Raw genomic sequence first — 23,554 nt, 5'->3', positions numbered from 1 at the left:
GTGTTATATGGGTTTTAACACAGGTATCAGAAGCAGTTTAGTCAAGGAAGCCTATGGCTGAGAGCCAAAAACTTCTCGGTGCTATTCTTGGAAATGCATTATAACAATGTGTGCATTTAGGCAAATCACTAATCCAAACCACATCACTCTTCTTATTTGCAAACTGGGAAATAATGACAATTCCATACTTTCAGAGAGTTGGTTGAAATCCATGTCATGAAAGGTTCATAAGAACATTTGGCATTAATAATTACTATTGTTACTTAAGTTGCAGAAAACCTGAGAACAGCCACTAGTTAATATTTAAAAAGCAGATGAATTGTGTTTATCCCCAGGGCATGAGTGTCTTTGACCTCTTCTCATCACTTGTTACAGAGAAGAGTATTTCAAGTAAAATGTGGCAGATAATAGTTGTATCTTGGCCATTTTACAGCATAAACACTTGCTTTTTGCTTACTTAAAATTCAGTGAAATATGCACATTATTCTTCAGTATGTGCTCCACAGTATTGTGGGATTTTACTGAAAAATAACACAATTGCTGGTCTTAGTATCTGTTATATAAATTTGATAGTGGTGTCTGGTCAAATTCTGCTCCCAGTGCCAATACAAACCTGGGATGTTAAGCAAATGCAAGAAAATCACTGGAGTTTCCCAGTTGCAACCAAAGTGAAAATTTTGTTAAATTGAACTCTATGATCTTCCCAGATGAAATCAAACAAACAAACAAACAAACAAAATGTATAAAAGGGAGAAGGAAGCTCAGCCTTGAAGAATGACCAATAACATTTATGGAAGGCTCAGCTCTTTCTACGAGGCCCCTTTGACATACCCCTAATGCAGAGCTCCAAAACTGAAATGCTGAAAATGTCGGCCAGGCCTTTATCACAGACTGACACAGGACTTACCTATGGACAGACAGAGCTTAAAGCAGGAATTAACCAAGTACCCATCCCGTCACCTCAGGTTTATGCCAACAGCCATACATCTAGCATACAATGTCCTGCAAGTTCACCACACAGGTGATGGGTGCTAGTTATGGAGCTGTTTCGGAGGTATGAGTTTTGTTATGGCTTATTGGGACTGGCTTATAGACATGTGTAGTTAAGTACTGAAACAGCCTTACTACAGGCTAAGAACCAGGCTTATTAAAATAGCATGCAACCTGTGGACAGTTTCACTTGTGCTGGCAGGGACACCAGGCAGTACTTACGTGTATATCATTAAATAATGACTCTCCTTTAAAAATAACTCATCTGATCACCACTGAAAACCATGATTTTAGTAATAACATCATATATTGCCTTTAAAAGGAAATGTTCAGAGCTAAGCAGGATTTACTTAATTACTTAACCTTTGCAGTGTGGAGGATGCAATGGAAGCAATATAAGCTGTAGAGAGATGTGTTTTATCATACGGGAAGCCATCAAAAATCCCTTCTGGAAGAGGAGACCGTTGTGGACTACTACAGCATGATATATGAGTCACGTTGCTGAAATCAACTCTTAGATTCAACAGTGCCGTTTGAAGGGGCAAACCCATTATTTTCTTTAGCTATTCAAGCAAGGGAAACGTACTAATTCACCTGTCAGCATAGCTACCAGAAGGAAATAGTGCATTCATTTTAGTATTCAAGACATTGCTCTATTGCCTTATTCATATAAAATTCAGCATCTCTTTTGAAAACAGCAAAACAATGACTTTGTCTTCATTTTAATTTGGAAGGAGTCCAAATTAAGCTATTATGAGAGATAAATGATATAATGAGAGCTGCATGCAATTTACTGTAAAAAATGAACAAGCAAAATGACCTCTCAAATGTTTGCATTTTTCTTTTTTGAACTTACTGAAATTTTAATGTTCTAGGTAGTGGAGTCAAGTTTCATATTCAGTTTTCCTGTTAATGTCAACATGCACATGACAGGTTCCAACTAGGCAGAAAAATAGAACATTAGGATGCCAACCTAGCATTATGTTATTATCAAGAATAAATGAACTCAACTTATACAGGGGTTCTATATTAAAAATTTCCAGAATGCACTCCTATGTACAATCCTGTCTCATAGGAATTTATCTGACTGCTATGTATTAGATGTTATGGCAGTTAAAAGAAACTTTGAGAGCCTATATGAGGTTATAACTGTGAACTAAAACATACTGGAAGCACTGATGAACACATAGGCTCCTGGACCCTATGATCACAAACATTTTGAGTAGTAAAGTCTGCCAGCTCATAGTAAAGCCCATCTTCAGTTCTGCAGCTTCAGGCTTTTAATCCTAAGTAAGCCAATCAGATCCATATTAAGTCATGAACATATTATGCTAATAAGCATAATTATGCTAATGAACATTCCTTCGAGGAATTTTCATTCTTGATTCATTAGTTAGATAGTTTCATTTGAAACCAAGGGAAAATGTTTTGAAAAACTCAATTAACCCCTTTGAGGTAATCACAGACCTCAACAGACTGGTGCTCAATACTACCTCTCCTATTTATTCCCAGACTTGCACCAGCCTATGGTCACCACTTCACTGGGAATTCTATGCCTTTTTTCACTTTCTTAATTTCCTTTCTGACTGGGACATTAACTCTGACTGGAAAAAAAACCCCAACAAACCAACAAGCTAAACAAAACCAAAAAACGCAACTCAAAAACCAACCACCCGCAGAAAAACCCCTCTAATTGTGTCTCATTTCTGAAACCCTCTGTATTATTTTCAAGACCTAATATCTTGATTCAGTGCCTGGTGCTGTTGGTTCTGCAGACTACCTCATCCATATGTTCTCCTGAAGAAGAATGGGAAAACACTAGAACAGCAGCAAAGTTGTCAAAGTCTGCCTGCACAGGACTCAAGTAGCTTGACTAGCCAGGGACTACCCTATGACAGGCACTATGCTGGCCAGTATATATGCTGTATTCTCCAGTAAAAAGAGACTTTGCTACAGATGGTATTGTGTGATTCCTATCATGCAGCTCCAGTTTCACATTCCTGATCTGACATGATTACATGCCAGAGGTTATGCTTATGCTCCAGTGCACAAGGGCACACCCAGTATCACTTTTCTCATGATATACAGGAATATGTCTGTTGTTGGTTATACGTTCTCCACAATACGACTCTCTATGCTGAAAGGTTAGGCTAGTTTACATTCCATACTCAGCAGTGCCCCACCAGTGGATTTTTAATATGCTTTATTAGCTTAATATGCCTGAAAACTGCATTTGCACACAAAAACCAGCAGATTGTCAGCCCTGGATCCAGCGGCAGTGAGAACAGAGCTCTGCAGCCTCGAAGCCCACACTGTATGAGGGAGCACACACATGGCATCTGATGGGGCTAAAGACCTGAGAAGTTAGAGGTCTTGTAACTCTCCTCTCACCACTGTGTCATTACTTCACTCCATCAAAACTGAAAAATAAAACATCTGAAACACTCTGCAATGACCTGTGTAATCCTACAGAGGTCACAGCAAAGACTGATTTATGATGATTGACATCTGCCAGTGATTATGAGAGCTGGTTGCCAGTATAGCAGATATTACTCATGCCTGCAGAACAGGGCACAGAGGAATCATTTTTCCCTTTTAGTATTCCTAAAGGTTTTCTTTTCTTAGCCTTACTCAAAGAAACTTAAGGCCCTGGGAAAATGATGCAGCATATATAAACCAGGCAAACGCTATGTCAAATGATTTTAAAAATGTCAGTGTTTTAGTTGATGTAAGGTTTTGACTTAATATGTAAGAGAAAATGAATGAGTCTGAAAATCTCTGTTTAGTAGTTTAGAAAATGGAATCTGAGATTGCTTTAAACAAGGTCATAAAGACCTCTCAACCTTTCTTCTTATTTATTTTTCAGATATACTGACTGGCTTGATGGTGCACCACAGACAAATACCCACATCCTTCACATAATGAAACAGTGTCATTATTTTATCTGGACAAAATCCCAGTGTAACTGCAACCAAAGTAAAACATCTCTGAGCCTGCAAAGAAGTGTCAAAACAAGAAACAGAATAGCACAGACCTGAGATGTTTTCCATTTGCAGACCTTCATGTAGGTGTCTTTTTCATACTTTAAGCCATATATTGGAAAACATAATTTGATGACAGACGTGAAACTGTGTATTAGTTTTTATTTTGACAAATTCATTAAACATCACATAGCTTGAAAAATGAACAAGGAGGCACTAAGCCAGCCTGGAAGATTGTACTTCATAAACTGAATTGCTCACATGGGCAACATTTTGGTGGAAGTTATAGATTTTCTAGCATATCCCTGATAGATAGCACTAATATAACTTCAATAAAAACTCTGGATACGTCAATATAAAATTTTTTCTAGCATCGAAAGATGTAAGATACTTCAGCTAACAAATTGGAAGACTCCCTATTCCTCACGGTACTCTAACTTACACATCGGATTCTAGCAAGTATTGAAACCATCTAAGGTACAGCAGGCAATTGTAGGTATGTTGCTTATAAAAGTTGCACTAAATTAAGTTATCAATGTATCACAGGCAATAATTGGAATTTAATACCTAGATCAAACATTTCTGTAAAATGTTAGCATTCTTCTATTTTTAACTGCTAGATAACAATTCTTCAAAATTGACAGGTGAATGAAAAAAATAAACAGTATTTGCTGCATGTAATTGATGTTCTTTCTCTTTGTTCCCAACACATGACGTTTCACTTCCCCCTAAGATTTACTGACTTTTAAAATTGCTATCATTTCTAAATTGATTTGGTACAAGAAGTGCAAACAGTATCATGTTCTGCAAGAAAAACAGATAAAGGACTTAGAAGGCTGCCAGTGCATGAGGACAAGATAGTATCCTTACACACGTATCTGTGCATACCTTTATGGACACAAACATCAACAAAGAGCATTAGATTTTGTCACAATATAGGCCCAATACAATGCAATGCATCTGAGAGAAGACAGTGTTCATTGCTAGCTTTCACAGTCTTGAGTCACAGATTCCTATATTTAACGATTAGCACCAACACAGAGTAGGGTATTTTTTGTCTATCACAGGCATTTTTTGTATTTCTACCTGTCATTTGCCTCTAATCCAGTACAGTTACATGATAATATAGCATGAAAGATTTTTTTTCATTTGACTTAAGAGGAAAATACATTCAAGTGGTGAAATCATCACATTTTCTGTGACCTGCAGACAGCTCTGCTGCATTCAGTGAAGGCAGATGCTCTATCTTCATATGAGAAATGTTACTGAGATACTGTATATCCTTACTCAGAAGCATTAATATTCAGGTTTCTGAATACTAATGAGTAACATTAAACTGGTCGATAGGATCTGAAGACGTATCAACACCTGATATGGATATGCAGCTCTGCCATACTTGTATGTAAATTCTGGCATAAAATGCTGTTCTCTAAGAGAGACGTAGCATTGGCAACATTCAGCTTCATCAAAGTACTTGCAAGTACACAGCACTAGGAAGAAACTGAGGCAGCTTCAGAGTGGTCTGACCATTGGTGAAAGCATGATACATTTCCAGTACCAATTCTTTAAAAGAATGCCCTGTGACACCCTGTACACTCTCTCTGCAGCACAAAGGGCTGGAGCTTTCTTTACCTATGTCTTTGGGCTCCTGGCAAAGAAATTTCTTTCCTTCTCCCTTAATTTACACAAGCTCTGCTATTTCCAGAGTACCAAAGCGATCCATTACAAAATCCATAGCAGTTCAGGGTAAAACTGGGTGAAAACTGGGTAAAACAGTAAAACTGTCAAAACCCAGTAAAACTGGGTAAAACAGTATCCAATTCCCACCTCACTAGTAACTCCCCTCTTCCCCCTGCCCCCCCCCCCATAAGACAATAAATCTGGATACTTCTTCAATTATTATTATATTGACATAACTCAAAATTCAATTTATTGACTTTCAAAAACGACACCAGATATTCTGGAAGAACTAATTATTCTTTCAGTTAAGACAATGGATGATTTCATTCTTCCTAAAAAAGCACCAACTAACTGCCCCTCTTTTTGCTGTCTGAGCCAAAGAAGTAAGCAGATGTAGAAAACTTTTTGGTTTTACTCTTGGTCAAGTACAAAGGAAAGAGAAGAGGTTGTTATACCCACAACCTGGTTGAATACAGTACTGATAAATACTTTAGCAAGATTTTATCTTCTGCAAACAAATGCAATAATTTCCATAATTTATTCTTTACATGTAGAAATGTACAGGGCATTAATTCCTTTATGTTTTTTCTCTTAAAAAATAAGCAATTAATCTAATACCCATACTGCATGTATCTTCCAGAATAATTATTTCACTTGTGACGTGATGAACTCAGAAGACAAAAATCAGCAGATGATACTATCACTACAGCGATTTCCAGATAAATATCTGTGGTTAGAGCAGAATTCCCACACTGTGGAACAAAAGCAGAAGTTAAACTGAATTACTGAAGTACCTACAGAAATTTTCTGTGTAAGAAGGTTAGACAGGAGGAAATGCCATCCTGCACAGAAATACTAACCTATACACTAAGTCAGTGTTACAGACTTCTCACCAGCAGTTGGAAAATCAAAACCATTTTACTCCTAAAATCTTTAGTCCATAAGCCATGTTTTTACATGCTCTATATGTTTCTTGTTTGTTTTCAAGAAAAGACAATACTTTGAAGCTAAAAGCTCCTTTGAAGATGAGTATTTGTCAAAATCAGGGAGCTACAGTCAGAAACGTTTAGAAGGAAATTCTGGTAGGAAAATTGCTAAGAATGTACAACAGTTTGCTTTAGTTTGTTCTCCTTACTGGAAAAGAAAGCCAGATCCCTCTTTTGTTACACTAGTCCTGTTTGTAATAGCAAAGACCCTTACTGAACGTCCATCCACGCTGCTTGCAAGCCATAATGCACTGGAATAGTCAATCAGGTAATAGTAGAGGTTAATAAAATTTGAAATGCTTAGAGATTTGACTAGACAGAGAGAAGCTCTTCCAGCTCATGAATCTTCTTACGTCACTGTTACATTCTGGCAGAGCATTTGCCACCTGTTAAGAGAAAACAATTATGGTAGGTGAACAGACAGCATGGATGACCTGAACCTTGTTCACAACAGATGAGAAAATATAACATATTGCTCAAATGTTTGAAAGGTTTTTAAAGCTGGTGCAGAGGAAGTATCAATGGAAGTGGGGAGTCTGAAGGCTGGGCTGGAGGTAGGTCTGTGAGACCATAAAACCACCAAGGACTTCCTGTATAGACATCCTTGGAATGGCATTCCATAAGAACAGCAATATAAATGAGATACATTTTACATTTAACATGTGTGTCCATATGTAATATACATGTGGATCTCATATCACCAGTGATGACAGAAAAAGTAGGTATTCATGTACGTGAGCATATGCAGGCTGGCAAAGCTGTATCTGACAGAAGAGGCACAACTTTTCTGGGGTATTTTTTAATATGCTAAAACTTAACCTCTTGTAATAGCATCTATTTAAGATTTAATTTCAAATTGATTCAAAACCAGTCCAATTCAGACTTTAAGGGCAGTACTCTGAAATTAAATTTATTGGACTGACTGGCAAACGCATATTATGATTGAACATATTTTCCTAGCTTTAAAACTTATACAAATTATTTTGGACACTGAAACTGTTAAAAATTTATGCAGACACAGAAAAGGAATAATGTTGTTGAATGTTTAATGCTATTCATTTCCCAGCACTGCCTCAGAGTAAACAGGAATGACATGTTCCTTTCTGATTATGGGCTGTGAGATCAGCCAGCTTCTTCATGCTGATTTCTCTGTTCTGTGTGCTTCTCTCATAAACCTTTGCATCTGCCTTAGTGTTGCTGCCTGATAGCATATGGTGCACTTGTGTATGAATGTACTTGCACAAAACAAGAATAAAGTGGGGATTTGATACATTTCCTTTACCAGAAATGGAAGCTATTCCTTTCATATTGTACTAGACAGATAATGATCTCTGAACACCCTAATTGCCTTAAAGTTTTTTTTTCTTTTCTGACAGTAGCTATGCTGTGATTTCTTTCTTATCATATATCCTACTCTGATAAAAAAAAAAAAAAATATCTAAAAACAATACATAACAAAGGGAGGTTTAAGTTTTAATCTATGCAGAAATGTATTTTTTGGGGGGTTGTGTGAATCAGCCTTATGAATATCACCCTTGGATTACTTCACCAGTGCATCTTTACTTACACAGTTACGTAACTGCCATTCAGTTTTCAAAGATATAGAAAAATAAGGCTGACTATATGACTAGGGTCTTACTGATGTGTTTTGAAGCTCACTCAGGCATTCTTCAAAATGATGGTCAGCGTGTTGATTCTGAATAAATGAAGCTGAAAATCAGATTTTCTCAATATATCACATCAGCATGCACATCTGCTGATCAGTGTTAATTAGTCCTATATTTTCCAATTTGTAATCTGTGTATGTTTTATGGGGATGTAAGTAGTAACACATTAGCATATATAATGTCTCTCTGGAAGGTTTCTGCTGAGCAAGTGACCAATAAATTGCTGTTAATGTAAACATTAATCAAATTGAATGCCAGTATGGAAAGGTGTCAAGTTTAGAGGGAAATTCACCTTTCTACCATGTATCTTACTGTTGAATTGTAACTAAGTTCTTCTGAATATTCAGTGACAAATAAACATATTTTGTTCAGCATCTTTTATGCCAACTTGAAGAGCTAATCATTTCACCATTAGTGTGGATGCACACCAATCAGTCTACAATGGTGAATTAAATTTCCATCTGTTAGATGAAGTAATTAACCCCCCAAAAAATAACCCAACCAGAAAAAAAAAAACACAAAAAATAAATGAAATTATTTAATCTGAGAAAAAAGAGGTCAGCATGCAATGCCACAAAGTGATGAATACTTCACAGCAATGTAATGACCTATATTTGGCCTAAACAAGCTACTCTATGATCACAAATGAACCATTATTGTGAACAAATGAGGGACTGCAGCTACAGTATGTAAAAGATAATAAATATATAAGATACAATCTATTGGCATGAACAGAAAAAACATTTAAATTACAGAGCTGCTAAGCATTTTAATAACATTCTTTATGTCAGCCACCCTTCAAAATTTCTCTTATTCTTAAAGGAGTTATCTTGCCTCAAAAATCCCAAATCACTGAAAGAAGTGAAGCTAAACCAGTCATCCTATGAATTTCCCAAGGTATGACTATGCACATAAACAAACTGGACTGAACATTCCTACAGAAGGAATGTTTATTGTTAAGTTTGACCAAGAAAAGGAAGATTTTGTGAAAAGTTCACAGAGAGGTCAATTGGAACACTTCTGTTCATCAGCTTCAGTGCAAATAAAGATAAAATAGGTTATCTAAAATAAGAAAAAGCATTAAAGAAGGCTAAAGAATTGAGATGTGTTGAAACTTTGTTATCTACGGATCTTACATATATTCCTTTTTTAACTATGAAGAGGTGTATACTGAAATCTGCTCATTCAAAAACATTCTCTTCCTAAAGCTAACTGAAATAGAAATACCTTCAGTTGCATGGTTCCACATAATAATTAGGGGGACATGGAACACAAAAGAGAAGTGATCTTCCTGAGGAAACTTAAGGGACTGTGATGATATGCCAAAAGAGATAGGGAGCTAACTGATGAAATGAAGAAACGTGAGAGGGATTTCTAGACAAGACATGGTAGGGAGTGCATTAGCTGTTGAGGGGAAAAACCCTGGCACTCTGCAGCTAAGTGCTGACAACCACCAAGACTCACTCATGTCAATGGAAACTGAAAGCTCACAATGTTTCATAGCAACATGACTTGAAGGAGTAAGATTGAGAAGGTAAAAAAGGATGGAAATAGCTCATGAATTTATGCAAACTTTAAACTGAAAGCAAAACAGCAGAGCTGAGGTCTTGGAATAAAAAAGGTAGATTACTTGTCAGAGACAGAAGTCTCAGTCTATCAGGCCTAAACAGGCAACGAGAAGAACATATTTTTCATTGTTACATTTATTTTCTTTATTAGAAAATGCCATTGTTCAAGCAGATCCTACGTTACTGAAAACCTGCTAACTTTTTGCTAGAACACACCAAGGTACATGACACTTTTGACTGCTAAGGACTGAAGGAAATACTTTACGAGGGAACTGAATAGTAACTAAAGGATGTCTGTCTTCTGCAAGAAAAGAAGAGGGTCATTTCTTGACTGAGTTTTTAAACAGGCTGGTTTCCTGATCAGAATAGCCATTTGATTTTCAGCATACTTCTTACTATTTCCTTTTAACCTTTTTTGTAATGTTTATTTTGACTGACACTGGTTTAACTGCAGTAGTAACCACCACAAGCAAGCTAAAATATAATGATTTTTTAAATTAACATTATTTATTGAAAAAAAAAGAGGAAACATTATTTGTATCCACAGTAAAACCAGAAAAAGCTCAATAGGCTTTGGTACTGGTTTTGTACAACTGCAAAGGTTTCATGGGAAGGTACCTATAATTAGCATCAAGTACAGCTTTGACCTTAACACATACCTCAAAGGGCAGTTAGGTTCAGCTCTGAAGGGTTCTATCTTTAAGCATCTCAGAATAAAAACACTTTCTTTCTATAGTCCAGACTTTATTACATGCCAAACATAGCATTCATGGCTGTGAAAGGGCATTGGGTATTTAATGTTCTGGTTGTTACAGCATATGTATGATGCTCTACAGATCGTGCAACCTTCATAGGATTTCCTCTGCTTAATCCTTTCCAATGTATCTTTAAAGACATTTGTGGTATCATTCTTTATTTCTTTTACATACTGCTTGCACATACTGTGGAGGAATAAAACTTTTGGAGGTTATCAGAACAATTATCTGTATGGAGATTTGGTTAGCTTTTAGTAATGTACACAATACACATACTGCCAAACATTAAAGTCATAGAGCTCTGATGAGGTGAAATCAGCTCTGAGCAGCAAATGACTTCTATTAAAGAAACTATTTGAAAAAAGAAAAAAAAAAAGCAAGCAACAAAAAAAAAAAAAGCAAAATGATTTGCAAACTGTAAAGACCAAGCTGTCAAACGGAGAAAAGAAAAAAGGATGAAATTAAAACTGCCTTGTATTCCATGTTAACAAATTGTTCTCCAGCATATGAGGTTCTTAATGACTTCTTTGCCTCAGTCTTCACTGGCAAAGTCTCTGACCACACCACCCAAGTCTTGGAAGGCGAACGCAGGGACAGTGAGAATGAAGACCCTGGGCCCGCTGTAGGAGAGGATCTGGTTTGAGACCATCTTAAAAACCTAAACGTACACAAGTCCATGGGACCTGACGAAATCCATCCGCGGGTCCTGAAGGAGCTGGCGGATGAAGTTGCTAAGCCACTGGCCATCATATTTGAAAAATCATGGCAGTCAGGTGAAGTTCCCGATGACTGGAAAAAGGGAAATATAACCCTCATTTTCAGGAAGGGGAAAATGGATGACCCGGGGAATTACAGACCAGTCAGTCTCACCTCTGTGCCTGGCAAAATCTTGGAGCAGATTCTCCTGGAAGGCATGCTAAGGCACATGAAAAACAAGGAGGTGGCTGGTGACAGCCAGCATGGCTTCACTAAGGGCAAATCCTGCCTGACCAGTTTGCTGGCCTTCTATGATGGGGCTACGAAACTGATGGACAGGGGCAGAGCAGTTGACGTCACCTACCTGAACTTCTGCAAAGTGTTCGACACTGTCCCACATGACATCCTTGTCTCTAAATTGGAGAGACATCAATTTGATGGGTGGACCACTTGGTGGATAAAGAACTGGCTGGATGGCAGCACGCAAAGAGTTGTGGTCAATGACTCGATGTCCCGCTGGAGATCAGTAATGAGTGGTGTTCTTCAAGGATGGGTGTTGGGATCAGTCTTGTTCAACATCTTTGTCAGTGACATGGACAGTGGGATTGAATGCGCCCTCAGCAAGTTTGCCAAGGACACCAAGCTGTGTGGTTTGGTTGAGATGCCGGAGGGAAGGGATGCCATCCAGAGGGACTTGGACATGCTTGTGAGGTGGGCTGATGCTAACCTGATGAAGTTTAACCATGCCAAGTGCAAAGTCCTACACCTGGGTGGAAGCAATCCCAGGCACAGCTACAGGTTGGGCAGAGAAGAGATTCAGAGCAGCCCTGCGGAGAAGGACTTGGGGGTGTTGGTCAATGAAAAAATGAACATGAACCAGCTGCAGTGTGCGCTCGCAGCCCAGAAAGCCAACCGTATCCTGGGCTGCATCAAAAGAAGTGTGATCAGCAGATCAAAGGAGGTGATCCTGCCCCTCTACTCTGCTCTCGTGAGACCTCACTTGGAGTATTGTGTGCAGTTCTGGTGTCCTCAACATCAAAAGGACATGGAACTGTTGGAACAAGTCCAGAAGAGGCCACGAGGATGATCAGGGAACTGGAGCACTTCCCGTATGAAGACAGGCTGAGACATTTGGGGCTGTTCAGCCTGGAGAAGAGAAGGCTGCGTGGAGACCTCATAGCAGCCTTCCAGTATCTGAAGGAGGCCTACAAGGATGCTGGGGAGGGACTCTTCATCAGGGACTGTAGTGACAAGACAAGGGGTAACGGGTCCAACCTTGAACAGGAGAAGTTTAGGTTGGATATAAGGAAGAAATTTTTTACCGAGAGGGTGGTGAGGCACTGGAATGGGTTGCCCAAGGAGGTTGTGAATGCTCCATCCCTGGTGGTGTTCAAGTCCAGGTTGGACAGAGCCTTGGGTGACACAGTTTAGTAGGACGTGTCCCTGCCCATGGTGGGGGGGTTGGAGCTAGATGATCTTAAGGTCCTTTCCATCCCTAACTATTCTATGATTCTATATCTTAAGTAAGCCTGAATTATGTCCTATGGACACAGCACGGAATGTGAATCAGCCCAAAGGACTGTACAGCTTTACAAATGTAAGAGAGAATGGATAGCAGAATAGGTGGCATAAACAAGATGAAGCAAACATCTCCTGACTAGTCCTGCAAGCTAACTGCCACTGTCTGTGTGGGAAAACTTAAAAGATACTCATGCACAATGCAGAGACCAGTTAGGAGACAATAGAGAATAGGGTGACATAACTAGTTGGTACTGATGGCTTGATGCCTTGTGCAACACGTTTAGAATGATTTATGCTGGACTAACTGTAGGCAGGCTCATTAGGGTTTGGAAGAGATCTGCTGGTTTAAGCTAAGCTGAATGGAATCCAGTTCATGTGCTCTGAGATTACATATGATGTGGAACAAAGGACAGCAACTGAAAATGGTCACATGAGCTTTAAAGTGCCCTCCTGCTTCAAACCTGAACACTTATGTCAGTGCATCCTATGTCACTTAAAATTCTCTTGATTTCATAAGGATAGTAAGCAATTTTCCCAATCAATTTTGGGGAAATGGACCTAAATTGAAAATGAATCTTAAATAGGAAGTGATACTGTCCTAATCAGAGAAAATAGTAATTTGCATTGTAATAGCAAGTTGATGTGTCTTGTTCCAGACTGGATAGACAGGAAGCATATGAACAGAAGAGATGTTATAGACTAGGATAGCTATAAATGTAAAAGATTAAAAAAGTCTGAAAAAATCTCTTGTTTAAAATATTGTTTATGAAAGGAATGAAAACATGCTTTTAAGCTTTTTAGAGCAACCACCAGTGACAGTTTATCCTTTAAGGACAAGAAAAAATAATATGAAACTTAAAAATTAAAAGATTGGGGTTTTTTTTTTCCCCTTCCAATTTGGACCACACTCAGGTGAAGCTGAAACTGAATTCCCAGCTAGAACTCTGCTACAGCTTGCAAAGCTACCTAAATCAAAGTGACAGTCCAACCAGGAACTGAGAAATATGTCACAACAAATTTCTTTAAAATATGAAATAATTTCACATGCTGTCCACAACATTACCATTTTGTAATTGTAAAGAGAGATGAAGATTGCACAGAGATATTTCAGGTGTTCTTTACTCTTATACATTGCCAAATTTTTTGTGATTGTAGCTTTTTCATTCTATTGCAATGTTTATCAAAGAAGTGCTTTATGTACAACATTTTCTAAGCCTATAATCTTAAGGAAACCTTCCTTTACATAGTTTCATTTGCATTTTTTCATTATTTTTTAGTGTGAGTAAGCTGTGTAATTCATTTCATGGAAAGTTGGGGGTTTTTTTAAGAAATCAGACCTACTTTTTTGATCATTAAGTAGTGCATAATCTTCAAATGGGACATTAAAAACTGTGATCAGTGACATCCCCATGACAACCTGTTAAGAAATGTCTAGAGAAGCTTCCGAAAATGTAGTTTTTTAATATAATACATTTAAATGAGTTCATCAGAACAAAACACCCTAAGTAGATTTATTGTGAACTGAATATCTAGAAATAATTTGGCTATATAACTAACACTAAAAATCCTCTCAATGTGACTTCAATATATTGGGGTGGGGGATCAAAATTCTCCCTGTGACTTCTATAGATTTAGCAGGGGGGAAGCATCAAAACACAATTTGGTTTTCTTGCACTAGCAAACCTTTACTTCAGTACATGGGTTCCAAAGTCTGGGTGCCAATCCTCCCACCACTTTGCACAACAGCACTGCTTTTATTCGGGTGGCAGCTCTAGCAGAGAAAGGAGCCATCTCTGAGCGCAGAAGGCAGAGCTGATCTTTCTGACAAACGCCACCAGAGACATTATCTGATTGCTGGTTTAAGTATGTAAAGGTCCAAAAGCCAGCTCCTCAGACCCCCTGCACAGAAGCTACCTGACTTTAAAAAGCTGTAAAATTCCTCAGTACATCGGTTTCCATCAAGAACAAATATACTTCTGTTGGAGGCATTAAATAAATTAGTTCCTTAAACACCAATGGAATTTACAGAGCAAGCCTCAGGCTCTCTTCTCTAAGTCTTCTGGTCTTGCTAACCACACAATGCATTTCATTAATTGTTTTTTGGTGCATACTTCTTCCTGTATCATTTACAAAATCTAGTAACTTCTAGCTACGTGTTACACCAGGTGAGGGTCTCTAAGAATCAGGCATTGCTGAAAGCGCTGCTGTGCTTTAGCCCCTAGTTGTTAAAAAATGCTTTGCCCACTTTCCAGCCTGCTCTAATGAGTGAAATTGGAAACAGCAGAAACATCATTATTGCACACAACAACAGTAAAGTATAAACAAAACATGTCATAAAACACCTACCTGCAATATAGTGTGTGACAAGGTTATATAAACTATATGCTCAGTAGTTGAGGAAAATGCACTCATGAGAATAAACCACAATCATAATAATATGTAAAAATAGATCATGAAAAGCTTAAAAATAGGAAAAAAATACCTATGTTTAACAGATGATCTGTTTGAAGAGATTAGTTTTACTTCACAAGAGTAAACTATCCAGCAGGCTTGCGCTAAAACTCCTAGTTCATCCCCAAAATAGCTAAAATAATACCAGAATTACTTCCTAACACCTTCCGTTTTCCAATCTGTCCATTCAAATTATGACTTGTTCTTGTCTTTTACGGTTATGTCTCCTGATTCTGGCAGCTGTGTTTATTATGCCCTTTTCCAGATTAGATCTTATGTTAGCTACAGCTGTTGCAAGAAGAATGCCTGATTAAAATAAAGCATTTCCAAAGTACTGTATTGTGGTAAGTGTTGTGGTTGCGCGATTGGCATGGGGTGTGTGTGAGGGTGTGCATGTTAGCTTTCTACATAACATACAGCTTTCCCTTAGAATGATTTAATCTTCTCCTACTGCAAGGAGTTCATGGTGGGAGCAGTATCTCAACTGTGGTAAACTGGCACTACTCTGTCTGCATTGTTTGGGTCTGTAGTATTTTATATCTGCTGCAAATCTGCCTCTTAAACCATGCTGTTGCCTCCTAAAATATCTAAGCATTTTTTTAGTTCATGATTTTGTCAAAGACTAATGAAACAGTCTACTGACTTTGGGATGCTCACCCTCAAACACTTTAAAGCAGTTGCAGGAAAAGGTTTGAAGTGCCATATGAAAATCAGGTGTTTTGAATTGGTATCAAAACTAGAGGCATTCCCAAATCACCAATCCCTTTCCAAAACCTAGGCAATTATACTTATGAAATACTGACTCTCTATTAAATTCCTTGTTATTCTTTTACTAACGAGACACTTTACCAGCCTGTCATCACCCACTGTGATTAATTCTCTACTTGTAAAATTTTAGCTAGCTCTCTGCTGCTGCTGTTAATATGCTTTGTACCAAATAAAAATGAAGTTGATGTTTATAAATCTTGTCTGGACGTTGCTTTAAAAAAGCTCTGCTTTGGCTTACATTAATAAGGCCAAGTGTACTGATTTTTGTTCAAAATTGTTCTGGATAATTAAACACTGTAACATACTACCATGGAAGGTGTGAAACTCATCACTGTTTAAAGAGATTAATAATATAATATCTTTTAAAATATATACTTTGTTATTACCTGCTTAGTAATATGGTTCACATACACTCAGAATTTAGATTTGAAGATCTTACGTGATTTTAATGTTAGTAACATTTGAGAATCAAGGAATAAACATGAAAAAATATTCCTAAACCCCAGGATCTATGCAGATCATATATATTCATATAGTTATCTTGAATAAAAACTGCTGTGAAAAAACTACAGCACAGAAAGTTACACTGTGGAGTGCACATCACATTGCTAATATGAAATGTGTCTTAAGCAGATCAGGAAACAAGAATTATAAGCAACAGAAACCTGCAATCCTGTGCTGTGTCACCCCTTTTCGTAGAGCTGCAGTTCTGCAGAAAAGGACTTTCCCTGGTGTATTATCTAAAGGTATAAGGCAGCATGCAGTTGTTGACTTGTATAGTGAATGAGTGCGCCCTCTGTCTCAATTCTGCATATTCTGAACCCAATCCAACTCACAGTCCAAGATTGTGTAATACTTTCCAAAAAGCATGTGAAATGAAGAAGATACAAGTACTGTTGAGCAGATCTTTCTTGAAGACTTTTTTTTTCTTTTAATTGTTAAGTAGATTTCAGGATAGTCTAGGACCTCAATAGAAAACATGAGTGAAAAAGAGTTTTGAATTGCACTTTCACTATTACATGTACTTGCAATTCAAGACCGTGTGCCTGAGCACCCTCCTGTATTAAAAGAACTTCAGAAGCTATTCCAGGTTACAAAAGGAATGAAGCAAGGCAATGTCTAATTCATCTAAAAGCACGGTGGCTTTCAGACTGCAGGCCTCTTAGAAACTAATGTATTTAAAGAGCTTTTATGCTGGAGACAGCTTTATTCCTTTTCATACTAAATAAATTTAATTAAATTAAATAGGATAAACCCGTCTATTTTCTTTTAGCCTTCTAATCTCAAAATCTTCTAATGTCATGAAAATCTCAAATGTCCAGACTTCAGCCAGTAGATAAGTCTTGCAAGGAAGAAGATTTCTAATCATGTTCATTTATCAGTTTACTCAGATACATGTATTTATAAAGAATATACATGATTTTCTATTTTAGTGCTGTGAGTCTATACGGTTGTTTCTAGTGTCTTCCCAGAGTTGGAGAAGGATATCCATTGCCACCCAGGGAAAATGTTTCACTTTGAGAAATTTAGAACACAGTAAAAAGGAACAGGTAGGTGAAACTTCATATCTATTACATATCTAAAACTAGAGAAAACAAGTCAGGAAACACTCTCGCATACAATAAACAGGTGTGTATAAATTACCACCACTTCACTGGAAGAAAGACAATAGAAGCCAGATAATAATGAAATATGAACACACAAAAACTAGAAGCCATGATAAGAGAAAAAACTGACTGTTGAATCTCAAGGCCTGCATTTTTTTTCTTTTAAGTATGGATCAAAAGCCAGCAAAATTTCAAACCACATTTTTCCACTTGAAATTTTAAGCAATCCTCAGAAACAGAGAACTGCAAACCAGCATTTTAAGCTATGTTGTTAGAACATTTAATAATCAGAGCCATAATGAGAATTAATGGAAAGATATGCACTATTATTTTGCATTTAACAAAGGAGAGTAATCTCTTCAGAAAACATTACAGCAACCACTATATTAATATTCTTCAGGATTTTTTGTATATAGTCTGAAATGCCAGATGACATTTATATAAGCAGTGAGATGCATACTAAAAAAAAATAATAAAATATATATATATGTATCATATTTGATCAATTTTACTGCTGTGTCAGTTTGGGTACAAGATGTGACAGTTATGGCAGTGGTGGACATCTATCCATGGAAATTAAACTGAGCTCAGCAGAGTATTTCTCAGAATGAAGAGTGTAATACTTCCTTTATTTATTTCCTAAGAACTAAGGTGAAAATCTATGTTATATCTACATGGATGGATACAGACAAACATGAGTTTTCTCTGCCAGCATCTAGCTGTATGAATTCAAGTCACTTCTACTCAAAATTTCAGGTTTGCTAGTCCTCAATCAAGCTCGTAAAAAGCTATCATGCGGCACAGTACAAATAAACCTTGATACGTGCAAGCTTAAGTTCCACTGTGCCACCTCGCCACTCATACTTAGTTTAAAAAGTACCATTAGTACTTCTAGTATTGTATTACTATTACCATTTTAGCACTGCATCATTCGGAGACATATATATTGAAAATATATGCCGATATATATATATATGTCAATGACACCAAGCTGTGTGGTTCGGTTGATATGCCGGAGGGAAGGGATGTCATCCAGAGGGACCACGACTCATTTGTGATGTGGGCTGATGCCAACCTGATGAAGTTTAACCATGCCAAGTGCAAGGTCCTACACCTGGGTCAGAGCAATCCCAGGCACAGCTACAGGTTGGGCAGAGAAGAGATTCAGAGCAGCCCTGCAGAGAAGGACTTGAGGGTGTTGGTCGATGGGAAAAATGAACATGAGCTGGCTTCAGTGTGCTCCTGCAGCCCAGAAAGCCAACCGTATCCTGGGCTGCATCAAAAGGAGTGTGACCAGCAGGTCGAAGGAGGTGATCCTGCCCCTCTACTCTGCTCTCGTGAGACCTCACTTGGAGTATTGTGTGCAGTTCTGGTGTCCTCAACATCAAAAGGACACGGAACTGTTGGAACAAGTCCAGAGGAGGGCCACGAGGATGATCAGGGAACTGGAGCACCTCCCGTATGGAGACAGGCTGAGAAAGTTGGGGCTGTTCAGCCTGGAGAAGAGAAGGCTGCGTGGAGACCTCCTAGCAGCCTTCCAGTACCTGAAGAGGGCCTACAAGGATGCTGGGGAGGGACTCTTCATCATGGACTGTAGTGACAGGACAAGGGGTAACGGGTCCAACCTTGAACAGGAGAAGTTTAGATTGGATATAAGGAAGAAATTCTTTACTGTTAGGGTGGTGAGGCACTGGAATGGGTTGCCCAAGGAGGTTGTGAATGCTCCATCCCTGGTGGTGTTCAAGTCCAGGTTGGACAGAGCCTTGGGTAACACAGTTTAGTAGGACGTGTCCCTGCCCATGGCAGGGTGTTGGAACTAGATGATCTTAAGGTCCTTTCCACCCCTAACTAGTCTATGATTCTGTTCTGTGATTCCATGAAAATATTTGAAAGCTATCTTTATGTATTCTACCTGTTACAAACCACAGCCCAGATCTGAAATGAGCACAGAGAAGCATTATGTATCATCACTGAATTCAGTACTGCAAGCTCAGAATACACATCCGCGGTGCTACCTAAGTTATTTGTAAATGTACTGAGTATAGCAGTAGAAAGCAGTTATTGGACTGACCATATTCCACATGAAGTTGGTTTAAAAGTGCCCATTAACTGCCATGAGAAAAGGCAGCCATTTAAACACCAGCTGTTCAATTCTGTTTGCTTATTTTGCAGTCACTGCATTGTCACTAAAATTATTAATCTTTTCTTACTAGGAGCCTGCCCTTTGATACTGATAAATTATCCATGTGAAAACCAGTGGATTTTTAATATGTATTTAAAAAGGAAGGTTGTAAATTAAATACATTTGAAAGTATTTGGAAAAGGAAGCCAAATACTTCTGTGCTATTTTGATGCTTAACAAAACCAAAATTACAGAATCACAGAATCATAGAATAGTTAGGGTTGGAAAGGACCTTAAGATCATCTAGTTCCAACCCTCCTGCCATGGGTAGGGACACCTCACACTAAACCATGTCACTCAAGGCTTCGTCCAACCTGGCCTTGAACACTGCCAGGGATGGAGCATTCACAACTTCTCTGGGCAACCCATTACAATGCTCCACCACCGTCTCGGTAAAGAACTTCTTCCTTATATCCAATCTAAACTTCTCCTAAGTTTGAACCCGTTACCCCTTGTCCTGCCACTACAGTCGCTAATGAAGGGTCCCTCCCCAGCATCCCTATAGCCCCTCTTCAGATACTGGAAGGCTGCTATGAGGTCTCCATGCAGCCTTCTTTTCTCCAGGCTGAACAGCCCCAACTTTCTCAGCCTATCTTCATACGGGAGGTGCTGCAGTCCCCTGATCATCCTTGTGGCACTTCTCTGGACTTGTTCCAACAGTTCCATGTCCTTTTGATGTTGAGGACACCAGAACTGCACATAATACTCCAAGTGAGGTCTCACGAGAGCAGAGTAGAGGGGCAGGATCACCTCCTTTGATCTGCTGATCCCACTCCTTTTGATGCAGCCCAGGATACGGTTGGTTTCTGGACTGCGAGCGCACACTGCAGCTGGCTCATGTTCATTTTTTCATCGACCAACAGCCCCAAGTCCTTCTCCTCAGGGCTGCTCTGAATCTCTTCTCTGCCCAACCTGTAGCTGTGCCTGGGATTGCTCTGACCAAGGTGTAGGACCTTGCACTTGGCATGGTTAAACTTCATCAGGTTAGCATCAGCCCACCTCACAAATGTGTCCAGGTCCCTCTGGATGGCATCCCTTCCCTCCAGCGTATCAGCCGAACCACACAGCTTGGTGTCCTTGGCAAACTTGCTGAGGGCGCACTCAATCCCACTGTCCATGTCACCGACAAAGATGTTGAACAAGACCGGTCCCAACACCCATCCCTGAAGAACACCACTCATTACCGGTCTCCAGCCGGACATCGAGTCATTGACCACAATTCTGCGTGCGGCCATCCAGCCAGTTCTTTATCCACCCAGTGGTTCACCCATCAAATTGATGTCTCTCCAATTTAGAGACAAGGATGTCATGTGGGACAGTGTCGAACACTTTGCAGAAGTTCAGGTAGGTGACGTCAACTGCTCTGCCCCTGTCCATCAGTTTCCTAGCCCCATCATAGAAGGCCAGCAAACTGGTCAGGCAGGATTTGCCCTTAGTGAAGCCATGCTGGCTGTCACCAGCCACCTCCTTGTTTTTCATGTGCCTTAGCATGCCTTCCAGGAGAATCTGCTGCAAGATTTTGCCAGGCACAGATGTGAGACTGACTGGTCTGTAGCTGCAAATTATCATTTACAACATGTACTCAAAACTGTTACAAACCTATAACAAATAAGCAAATACTCTGAGAAAGCTTTGAACTCTGAGATTTTACTGCTTCTAATGAATTTAGAGCCACACATTTTGTGGGAAAAAAAAAAAAAAAGAGAAAGAAGCATGGCAATCAGGTTCATAAATCACAGTTATACTTTCAGTTGTGCTCACTGTGAAATGCGTTAAGCTTTGTATTTGAGTTCCCATTGGACTGGCTACGTTTCATCTTTTTAGTTCTCTACAGGCAGCATAATCAGCCCCTGAGTGTCTTCCACATCTGTGCACCTCCACTGAACTTGGTGGGAGTCCGTATGGGTGCAGGGAAACCTTCCTGCTGACTGCACTGCAGGATTAGGTCACAGCTGATTAGAAATGTTTAAGTTTCTTTCACTATTACAGTGGTACAGACAGCGATGCAGTAAACAGCATTAATGTTTTAAAAAGGTAAAAACCAAATATCAGTGTCACTATAAACTAAGATGACAATTTTGGACAAATGTATAACAAGTCTGGGCATTGCTTTCTTAAGTTAAATTACTGCAAGTAGCTCCAGTGTATAACATATGAGAGAGATATGTATAAATAATACTAAAATACATTACTACAGGAGGCTATCCATTATTTCGTAGCACTTACACATTATAATGTGCATTAGTTCTTACTATCCTACTCAACACTGCCTTAAATAACTAAGGGGGAAAACATATATTAATCATTTACTGATTACTAATATATTATTTACAAGTGGCCATGCATTAAAAGTGTAACTTTTACAATAAAAATGTGTTCCTTAAGGCACAGACACGATGCACTTAATATAAATTCAATATATTTGTAAGTTTAACAAAATTTATATGTAGTTTAAGGTTAAGAATATGGGAGAACCTCATAAGAGGGAAAATGATGGATACTAATGAAGTGCTATTGCCCTAAAAAGACCTCTACAACATACTCTGGTATGCAATACTAGAGGTTAAATTTTATTTTCTTCCCATAGTTTACTCATCTCCAAAGTACAGATCCCATTAAAGACAGTGGAAAAAAGTTTCAAATTACTTAAGCTACAGTTGATTGGGCCATTTGATACATCTGAAACTATATTCAGTGCAGAAATGTCTTCTTCCTTCTTGCTGAAGATATACAGAGGAATAAAACATGTTAGCAAAGATATAAATGTCAGGAATGTCAATAGGGCTTAAAGTTAGATTATATATGCTGCAATTTTCAAGATATCCAAAATGGTTTTGGACCATCTTTAATGACAGGCAAACTGCAGAGCTTATCTGAGGAATGTGTGATTTACTTGCATGCAATAAGATGAAACTTGTATTTCTGCTACTGCAGAATCAAATAAGAAACCTGGTTAAGAGTCGCCCCACAGTCTTTCTGTACTCTTGCTATGGAAGCGATAATCTAAGCACTTTCCTTGGGACATTCTGCCAATTCTAACTTTTTTTACCAACTCACCCTCACTGTGTACAGCTAAGTTGGTAAGGGCACAGTGAATCAGAGACTCATCCACTGCACAGCTACCTGGATGGGAAATGTCTATCACCTACCCCAGTAATTGCAACAGTGAACACACAAGAAACTGAAATCTTGCCTTCTATCCATGAACAGATTGTGCATGTGTAATAGGATGCTGAAATAAAATAGTTTCAGTTCAGCAGACTCGTAATTTTTGAAAAAGCTTTTGTGTTTACTATAGTAAATATATATATATAGTGTATACTTTTTGTGTTTGTATTTTAATTTGGAGGAAGATGATGCACCCAGCACCAGAATTTTATCAGCGGTACTTTTATCAGCTACAGAATCAGATATTAAATCCTCCCCAAGCTCTCTAAAAGCCACTTGATGTTATGAATAGCTTTGTCTGGCATGCACGCGGAGCTACCTTCTAAAGTAAATGAAGCGCAAAAGAATTTATTCTACAGCCATTTTTGTCATACAAATTTGGGGTGTTGATTGAGGACCTTCTCCTTCTATTGAGCACGCAAAACCTTACCAATGAAAAGACTGTGCACACCATTAACACTCATCTTAGACATGGAAATCCTGGGACACAAGGAAAACCAGTCTTTTTTTTTAGGCAAAATATGGGTTTCTTTT

This window comes from Psittacula echo (genome assembly GCF_963264785.1).
Source record: "Psittacula echo genome assembly, chromosome: Z".
Taxonomy (NCBI): Eukaryota; Metazoa; Chordata; class Aves; order Psittaciformes; family Psittacidae; genus Psittacula; species Psittacula echo.
The sequence above is the reverse complement of the archived record's forward strand: the minus strand, read 5'-3'. Positions refer to the sequence as shown.